At 48.0% G+C, this 9,106-nt stretch overlaps 2 long non-coding RNA genes across 2 annotated transcripts; both read left to right on the forward strand.

The window, feature by feature from the left end:
- The first annotated feature begins 277 nt into the window (after positions 1–277).
- Positions 278–1,223, forward strand: LOC127309224 (uncharacterized). Its single transcript, XR_007857034.2, has 2 exons — positions 278–862; positions 968–1,223. It is a non-coding gene; the product is annotated as an uncharacterized lncRNA (long non-coding RNA).
- A 3,980-nt stretch (positions 1,224–5,203) lies between these two features.
- Positions 5,204–6,113, forward strand: LOC139832190 (uncharacterized). Its single transcript, XR_011746865.1, has 2 exons — positions 5,204–5,771; positions 5,873–6,113. It is a non-coding gene; the product is annotated as an uncharacterized lncRNA (long non-coding RNA).
- Positions 6,114–9,106: the final 2,993 nt, after the last annotated feature.

A 9,106-nucleotide genomic window follows, 5' to 3' on the forward strand; every position in this document is an offset into this window, starting at 1 on the left:
GTATGACTATGCTTGTCATGAATATAAGAAAATATGACCAACACTGATGCTTTTCTGTAGCGTTTGATTATCCCGGTGCAACGCACGGGCACTTTTGCTAGTACCTAATAATAAAAGCAAAAGAGTTTCTTGTTGGTCCGTTTATTTTTACCCCTATTTTTCATACAAATTACAGCCCTGCCACCGCAAAGTGAAAAAATAATGTTTCGTCCGTTGTCTGGCCTGGCCCGATTGGGTAGCTCGCGGTAGCAGTTGGTTGCCGTCCGTCACAGGTGTCCTCAACCGAGTCCATCACGATTCTCTCACAAAAACCGAATCCATCACGAAATTGATATCGGCCCCTCGATCGCATCGCAAAAGCCTCACATACGCACGCTCTTCTGGCCACGGCGTCATCTGTTGAGACCTTCTCTACCCGATTCCTCGCCGCCGCAGAGAGTTTTCCGTCTCGATTCCTCGTGGCCGATGCCAATGTTTCCGTCTCGATTTCTCGCCGTCGGCGTCGATTTCCGGATTCAGGTTTCAGTCCGGTGCCTTCCTGGTCCGCGCGGCCATGGCTGCTCGACATCCTCTCACCGGTAACCGAGATTTCATATTCGACCTGGTGGTCATGCGGATTTGTGGTCCAAATCCCGGAGGTGTGCACGCTGGGCATGGTCATGTATGTGGGCGTCGTCGACCACGGTAAGTTTCTCGCGCTCGTTTATGTTCTTGACCGCGCAGTGCACCTACAGCCACCTCTCGCCCTTGGTGCTGGTGGTAGGCCCGGGCTTTCTTCTTTATGAACAGGATGGGTGGTGGCTTGGAGAGTTCGTATCTCTGCTACTCGCAGCGGATCTTCATCGGACAGATCGTCCATGCGGTAGCGAACTCTGCTTAATAGAAATATACATCAGAAAAGGCTACGAAAGTGGATGGACTGGTAGATTTGAGCTTTAAATTTTAAGATTTGCTGAATGTACTACAGATTTTGAAGACGAATTTGAGGGAAAAAAAGGAGTTTGGGTTTGGGACACGTTCTATGAATGAAGATGAGCGTGAAGGATAAGAGGCTCATGGAATCGGGTATTTTACATATTCTTCACGGATCAAACATCTCCATCTGCACAACCAACGAATGTTATTTGTGTTCTGCAATTATATGATATCAAGGCAATAGACCAGCTATTATGTTTGCTTAATGACTGCCGCTGGTCTCTAAGTTGGAGGCTGCTGATTTGCAACTCAGATCCGTGTGATGTCTACATATAGGTTTGCTGAAATTTAGCATCCCAATGCAATGGGGCTGCTGATTTGCAACTCAGATCCCTGTGATGTCAACATATAGGCTGGCAAAAATTTAGCATCTCAATGCAATGGGGAAGACAATATATATACATAAATTTATTTTTGAGATGGATCTCATTCTGCTATTTATATTCCTGTGTGTTTCAGATGTGCTGAAATTTGTAGTTTGATTTAAAACCTAATATCATGGGTGTCATGTGCAGTCATAAACTAGACAAGTGACTGGTATAGTTCCATCTGCAATTTTGGTTTGGGCCTTTTTTAGTTGGCTTTCTGTCTATTTGATCTGGAAGTTTGATCTTTATTTATGCGTACCATATTATAAGATTTCGATTGCTATTGTTTGCAATTGGCAACTATTCCTGGCGCGAAGTGTGGTGAAGCTTATATCTGACGGTTCTCTTTAATTGAATGATGCATCGTCTACAAACAAACATAATATTTTTTATTTCTTTTTTGCCTGGTTTAGATGTTAAAAAATATTTTAACAATGTATTTTCCGTTGCAACGCACGGGCAATTTTCCTAGTACCTAATAATAAAAGCAAAAGTGTTTCCGTGGTTTGGTTTGGTTTGGTACATTAATGAAACTACCCCAAAAGTTGACCAAAATTACCCACCGCGCCACCAGTAAGTAAATAACGGTTCAATTGAAAATCCTACGTCTAGGCTCCAACGTCGTCCGTGTCGGGGGCGTTTGGAAATTTAGCTCTACCTTGGATTTGGATGGTATGGTGATCTAACGTGAGGTTCCTGGACTCCCACGCGATTCCGTTTTTAGTTCCCTCAAATTTGATTTCTCCTTATTCTACGTGAACTTGGCTATTTGGTTTGCTTTATCCCAATTTCTATTTTCTGCCAGGGCACTCCGGTGTCTTACACGGTGCTCACAGCTCATTAGCGTTCGATCGTGATCGAACGGCCGGAAAGTATCGCATGTACATCTGTAACATGTGAGCCACGCGGTGCAATTTTTCAGGGACCACACGCACATGATCGGTGACGGGATTTTTCCAGGGACCACACGCACTCGAGCCTGGCTTTCCATCTCACTCTCCGTCACGCATCCCCATCTTCCACTCCTGACTCCATGAATTCGAGCACCCTCATCGAGAGGACAGAGATCGGGAGATTAACCGCGAGCGGTGGTGGTGCGGATCTCCGGGCGCCCGCGTTCCCGAGGTAAAGAGAGGCGGCCATGGCCGCTTGGGAGGTAAGAATCGAAGGTGCTCGCGCTCTATGGCAAAGGGGCGGCAGCCATGGAGTTGGTGGTGGGCTCAGGAGTGGGGGGCGAGGCGGAATCGCACGCCCTCCCGCTATCGAGGCGAAGGGCGGCGCGGCGGACGCCCACCACCACATCGGGGTTCCGGTCCATCCCCGCCGCTAGGACCTCGACCTCCTTCTCGCGAGGCCTGAGCACCTCCTCTTCTGTTGGTCTGCTACGGCCGCCCAAGCTCGCTGCAACTGCCTCGTCTCGCGCATCCCTGTTCGCGCCGCCGGGAAGGCCTCCACCGTGCACCCCTTGGCCCTCCCCATGTTCCTGCAGGTGGATTCATTGCGGGCTCATGTCGATATAATTTCTTGCTGCATCTGTGTAGTTTCTTCTTTTTTCTACATCCCACAAACTGACATTTTTTCAATTTTTTACATCCTCAATTGAAATCGCAAACACTCGTATTTTATGGGATGTATTTTTAATCTTTTTTAACATTTAGAGATATTTTTTATACATCTAGAATGATGGCAACGCTGGATTTTTTTTCTTTTTCTACATCCGGAATCTGGAAGTAGTACTTTGTCCCCAAATACCAGTAGGTTCTCCAGCTCTTTTTTTTACATCCACGCTGCCTTTTTTACATCCTCAATTAGAATCACAAATACTAAAATATTTTCCGAGATGTAATTTTATGTAGTTAAACTCTAATTTCTTACATTCCAATTTTTGTTCTGAATTTAAGGAATAAAAGAAGATGATGGCAGGCGTATTTACTTTATGATTTATTTGTGTGAATATGTACGCGATCAAGAGCTCGCATTTTTCCTGTCATGAACTGGCCACGGAGTCGAGGAATGAGAATGCATTCTTTGCATTTCGCGTGCAGGGCTGGGGCTGTACCGCTGTAGTAAGAGACGTGTGAAATTAGAACTTTCTATTTTTGGAACACCGGGATGTTGGATTAATTTATTTCCTAATTTGGGTGGAGCACTCCCGTAAACTAACCGGTGCTATAGCACCGTGTAGCAGCCTCCTTGCTTTATCCCCTTGGTTCCACCTGATCGCGGGCTAGAGTTGCCCTGGGAAACGAGATCAGTTCTAAAAAATAGCTATCCATAAATAGAAGAAGAACCACGCATAAAATCGATCCAATGTGGGAGCGATCGATTGTCTGCATCAAATCGATCCAATACTCCGTTCAAAATAGTGGGTTGCTGAATATATTAGACACGCGAGCTAGCATCGACCAGATATGATGGCAAGAACCACGGTGGCTACCAGGACAGACATAAGCAAAGTCGAAATGACCAGATCATGGGTGAAACGAGCGCTTCGATATCACGCATGACGCGGCGATGTTGTCGCTGACCAACCGCCACATGATCGAAGTCGAAATCCCCCATGCATCCTCGATCTTGGCGTGCTCAGCAGTGCACTAGCCTCCTTTCTTCTGCGATGGGTCGCAATCGCCGGAGCTCGCTGTCGTCGGTTTTTCCAACATCAAGGAAGGAAGGAGCAGCTCGACTAGGTCTCCTCTCGTGGGCGTCGCTCTGGGCCACGGCGAAAGTGGTCTCGGCCTTCCTCTGCCCCAAACACACGCACGGAACATCCACGTGAACATCCGTAAATACTTTAATTCATCAACCACTGCTGAGGATTATTTGAAGCCCTTTTTTGTGAAGGCATACGCTCTAGAAGATTCTAGCCTCGATGCGTCAATTGCTGCCGCGAGGAAGCCCAAATCAGAATAAACTTGCATGGTTCAGTAGTAGTGCTTCTCTAGACACTAACTTGTGCATTATCTTCTTCCTTTTGATCAGAAGCCAAATCAGCCGGAGTCTCATTCCATTGGTAAGGTTATGTCCTTATACACTCTGACATTTCTTATACTCGGTCTGCATTACTTACACCCATCGGTTCTCTTAAGGATGCACTCACGAAAGACTTCGGTAGACGACAGAGAGTCCGACAAACTCCAAAGCTGGTCAAACCGAGCACCATGGGGGGGGGGGGGGGCGCAGTGCAGTTAGGCGGAAGGAGAGAGGGTCTGCTCCCACGGCCGGCGGCTCAGCTTCCTTGCCAATGTCGACCCACGAGCGAGGGTTTCTCCCCAAAATTTTGTCCATCGCGCTCGGGTCAACATCGCCGGTCCAATATAATCCCTCCCTATGGCATGGTAGCATCGTTGTTTTATTTCTATCCAGTCAAACTTAATTACAGAGTAAAATAGAATTTTTTACATTGGCACTTGGATTTTCAAACACTTCCGTCTTTATCACATGATAATGCTAACAACATGTCACATGTATTTTTATTAAAAAAATATCATCATGTGTGCCCTGATAAATCAGGCCAGGTAGAGAAGTTCAGCACAGTAAATTAGAATGATAACCTTATCTAGAATTTGTTTGTGCAACTTTAAGACACATATAAGGTCTAAGAGCACGTATAATTTTGATATTTTGGTAAAACCATTTAAAATCCGCTGCAACGCGCGGGTATTGTCCTAGTCTATACCTAATAATAAAGCAAAAAGGGTTTCTGTCGTCCGTTTTTTTCTACCCTTGGTTTTCACACGAAATTACAGGGCACTGCCACCGGCAAGTGAAATAACGATTTGGTCATGTTTGTTTTGTCCGTCGGGTGGCTTTCCTTCCTCTGTCGTTCCCCTCGCCTCTTTCGTGACTTTTCTGTTGAGAGAATAGCCAAAATACCACTAGTGAAAACCAAACATGCCAAAATACCACTAGTGAAAACCAACTTGCCAAAATAACACTCACTTCAGTTTGTTTGTAGCCAAAATACCACTACCGTTTGTTGTCAAAGAGACACCGTGAGTCAAACTGTTAGTTCTTTGTCAGATTTGTTGGTATTCCCAAATTACCCCTAAAATCTTATCCATGCCCAGTTCTCTCCAAATCCTTCCCGCAGCTGCTCCATTTTCCATGGCAGCCCGACGAGAAAGGATACGCCGGCGCCTCCCTGCAACTCCCCTGCCCCTGTGATCCTTCTTCCGCCCGTCTCCCGCCGCCCTCCGCCTGTCGTGCGTCGCCCGTCGCGCACCGCCTGTCGCCCTCCTCCCGTCGCGCGCCGCCCGTCGCCCTCCTCCCGTCGCGCGCCGCTCTGCGCCCTCCGCTGTCGCTCCCCGACCGTCGCCCGTCGCTCCCCGACCGTGGCCGCTTGGCTCGACCCCCTCTACCCGTGGCCGCCTGTCGCCCGTCGTCTGCCGCGCTCCGACCATGGCTACCCTCACAGGAACCATCCCTTGGGTGAGCTGCTCCTCTGTTTATTGTTCCATGTTCCCAGTATGTAGTATGTTCATTCATTGGAACTACAGAAAATTTAGAATTTTCTATGTTATGTGTTTCAGAATCGATTTAAAAGAAGAATTCCAGCGTTGAAAATCAAATGTGTGTAATGGGTAGTGGTCTGAACCATAATGTGTTGTTGCTAGCTTTTGTTGATGCTATCTTGTTCTCAACCATGTGTATAGTTGATATTGCTGACATGTTATCAAAATGACTTGAAATGGTGTCAAAATGATGCTGCAGTGCTGTCAAGTTATGATGAATGCTATTAAGTTGTGTTGAAATGCTGTCAAAGTGAGCTGAGATTGTGTTGTATTGTTTTCTGTTGATTTGTTGTTGAAACGTTTCCAAGAAATAAGGGTATATATGTCTTTCATGGATGGTGTTAGGCTCAGTTAGCCATTAGTGGTATCTTGGCTACAAAAAACTGAAGTGAGTGTTATTTTGGCAAGTTGGTTTTCACTAGTGGTATTTTGGCATGTTCGGTTTTCACTAGTGGTATTTTGGCTATTCTCTCTTTTCTGTTTGTCTCGGCTCTCGGGCGAAGCGCACTGGGCTACTCTCTACATGTCCAAGCTAGGTAAGGAATGAAGACCCGGCACTTTCCGGCTTCCCCAAGAGGCCGAGACTGGCCGCTCGCTGCCCCTCACGCCCGGCTCCCCGGTTCGTTGGCCGCCAAAGTGACGAACCACTAACAGCACAGGTCAATCAAGATCCAAGGCCCGACCATCCGTTTGCTCACCGGTGCTCGCACTCAGCAAACCATGGCGGCAGGGATTGGGAATTTCGGAGATCTAATCCGTCAATGTCCACACGCCTTCATGACCTCCTGCAGGACTGGGAGGAGGAGCACACGGCCGGATTCCAGTCAGCAATGGCGAATTTCACAACCTACACAAACCACCGTATGGCTTTCAGCTGGTCCATCCGCCGAGTCTAGATCTGGTGGGAGGAGAGATCCGTCCCGACCTGATTTTTTGGAGAATCCAGGGGCAGTCAACAAGGATCTCTTCTGTGGTTGAGACAATCTTGGGACAAAAAGAGGAACGAAGGGAAGAGATGGAGCACTAGCCAGGATAGAGAGATTAGAAGAGAAAAAGAGAGCAGCATCTCGTGATGTTTTTTTGGATTATTAATAATAAATATGGGACCAACTATGCACTGGCTTCAGCTTTTGCAGCTGTGTACACGCTAGATTGTAATATATATTAAAAGCATCGAAACTACTTGGAAGCCATGAGGCAGCTGTATGGGGATGCATGACTCGTTTCAAAAAGTAATACGGATAAGGGGTAAATATTAATCAAATTAATATGTAAAGTGAAATATTGTATTTTAAGTGACTCAACTTTTTCTACGTATGATTACTACACACTAAAAACGCGTCTAGATACAACCATATCTAAATAAAATTGAGTCACTTATTTTTAGACGAATGGAATATAATACCCCAGACATAATAGAAGCAGCTCTAAGTTATCCAAGACATAGTTTTCCATTTTAAAAAATAAAGGTCTCATTTGATGTTCACACAAACAGGTTACACATGCATTTGAAACGAATGTATGAAGTTGGTCCATGACAAAACCGTAAAGGGAACATCGATGCATAACATGAAACTTGGAATACAGCAATTGTTTGAGCAATGTCGTCGAATTTTGCGTTGCTTCGTGGCAATGCATGAGCGACTTCTCTTCCAAGGAGGTGGTGTTGGACACCATGCTCAACCTGCTCACACCCACCATGACCGTTCACACGGTCGGCCTCTAGCTTCCTTGCCACAGGACTGCAATTGGCCTAACAATTGTGAAACGAGGACGTCTAATACTTAGGATTCCTCGCCGCGACGGCTTGGTGTGGTACATGCTGGGGTGTGGTTTTAACTCCAACGGTCCAACCTTTCTTCCTCCGCCCAGCTAGAAGAAAAGTGCACTTGTGGACCTCTTCTTCCCTCGCATGTGCGCCGCTTCCGTTGAGAACTATGCGGCGTCATGTGCGCCGGCCACGGTCAAAGGAATGGACCAACGGTTTTTCTCCCGGTGCAACGCACGGACATTTTTGCTAGTTGTATCCCTATTCGATTTCCGGTCCCCCTGAAATTTCCAACGGCGCCGTCCGTATGCATGCATGCGTCGCCACCATCAGGCATGCAGAGACGAATGCCACTTGTTTTGCCTATTTATTTCTATATCTTCGCATGACCATATAGCTATGTGTGTGTACATACGAGACTCGATCCAGGCAAACAATCATGCATGCGATCGAGCAACTGTACCAAGTTAAGCCACTGGCTGATCCGAAATTCCGTTCCACTGTTCATGTATGTACCTTATGAACAGGGATTAATCATGAAATCGTCTCTAAGTGCGCGTACGGACGTGAACACGTCGCTGGGTAGTCCTCACTAGTACGTGGGCCTGGCTTTTGCCTCTCCCATGTGCGTGCATGTGCACCGTCTCCTTCTCGTCAACAACCAACCAAAAACCTGCGATCTTGTGACGAATGAATACACAATTACACACACGATCATATCTTCTTCCCCTTTCTCATCAAATATCTCTCTCTCGGGGGTGGTTAGTTTGAAAGCAAGGGCATGCGTCTCTTTCTTCTTCCTCGGGCCCTGTCAAAGTCAAGAACCCGAATATTCAGACAGAAGCGAGGACTGGAGGAACAACTGATGTGCTGAAAGCAAAGCCGAGATGAGCTCCCGCGACTCGGAGGGCGACGCGGGGGCGCCTGCACCGGCGGCCGGTGCCCCGCCTCCTAGCCTTAGGTCTAGCCACCTCTGCCCGCGCCCAACCTTTCCCCCGCCCGCGGAGGTCGGCGCCGTCGCGCTTGGACAGGCTCAGGGCTCCCCTCCGCCTCGCGTCGCCGCTCGGCAGGGTTTCCTCGCCGCCTCGACGCCTCAGCTGCTCACCCTCGACCCACAAGCCCTTCCACCGCCGTTCTCCACCCCTGGTGACGCCTTCTTGCAGTTCGTCCTTCAGCACTTCAACAGCCTGGTATGTTCTCCGGTTGCCCCTGGCTCGCCGTTGTTCGCACCGTCGCCGGTGCATATAGCGGTGCGCCATGAGCGCCGACAACCCGTCTCCTCCTCCTCGGTCTCTCAGATGCTTCAGTTTTGGATTGGATCCTCGTCCGAGAATCTGGTTGTTGTTGAGGTTGGCCAAAACGTCTTCCGCTTAATCGTAGCCTCCCCTCGTTTAGCTTCGTTCTTCGCCACGCTCGGCGGCCTCCGGCACGGCTTGCTCCTGGCGCTATTCTCGCTGCCGTTCGCTTCGGATGCTCTGGTTTCT

The sequence above is a fragment of the Lolium perenne genome, chromosome 6 (assembly GCF_019359855.2).
Source record: "Lolium perenne isolate Kyuss_39 chromosome 6, Kyuss_2.0, whole genome shotgun sequence".
NCBI lineage: Eukaryota > Viridiplantae > Streptophyta > Magnoliopsida > Poales > Poaceae > Lolium > Lolium perenne.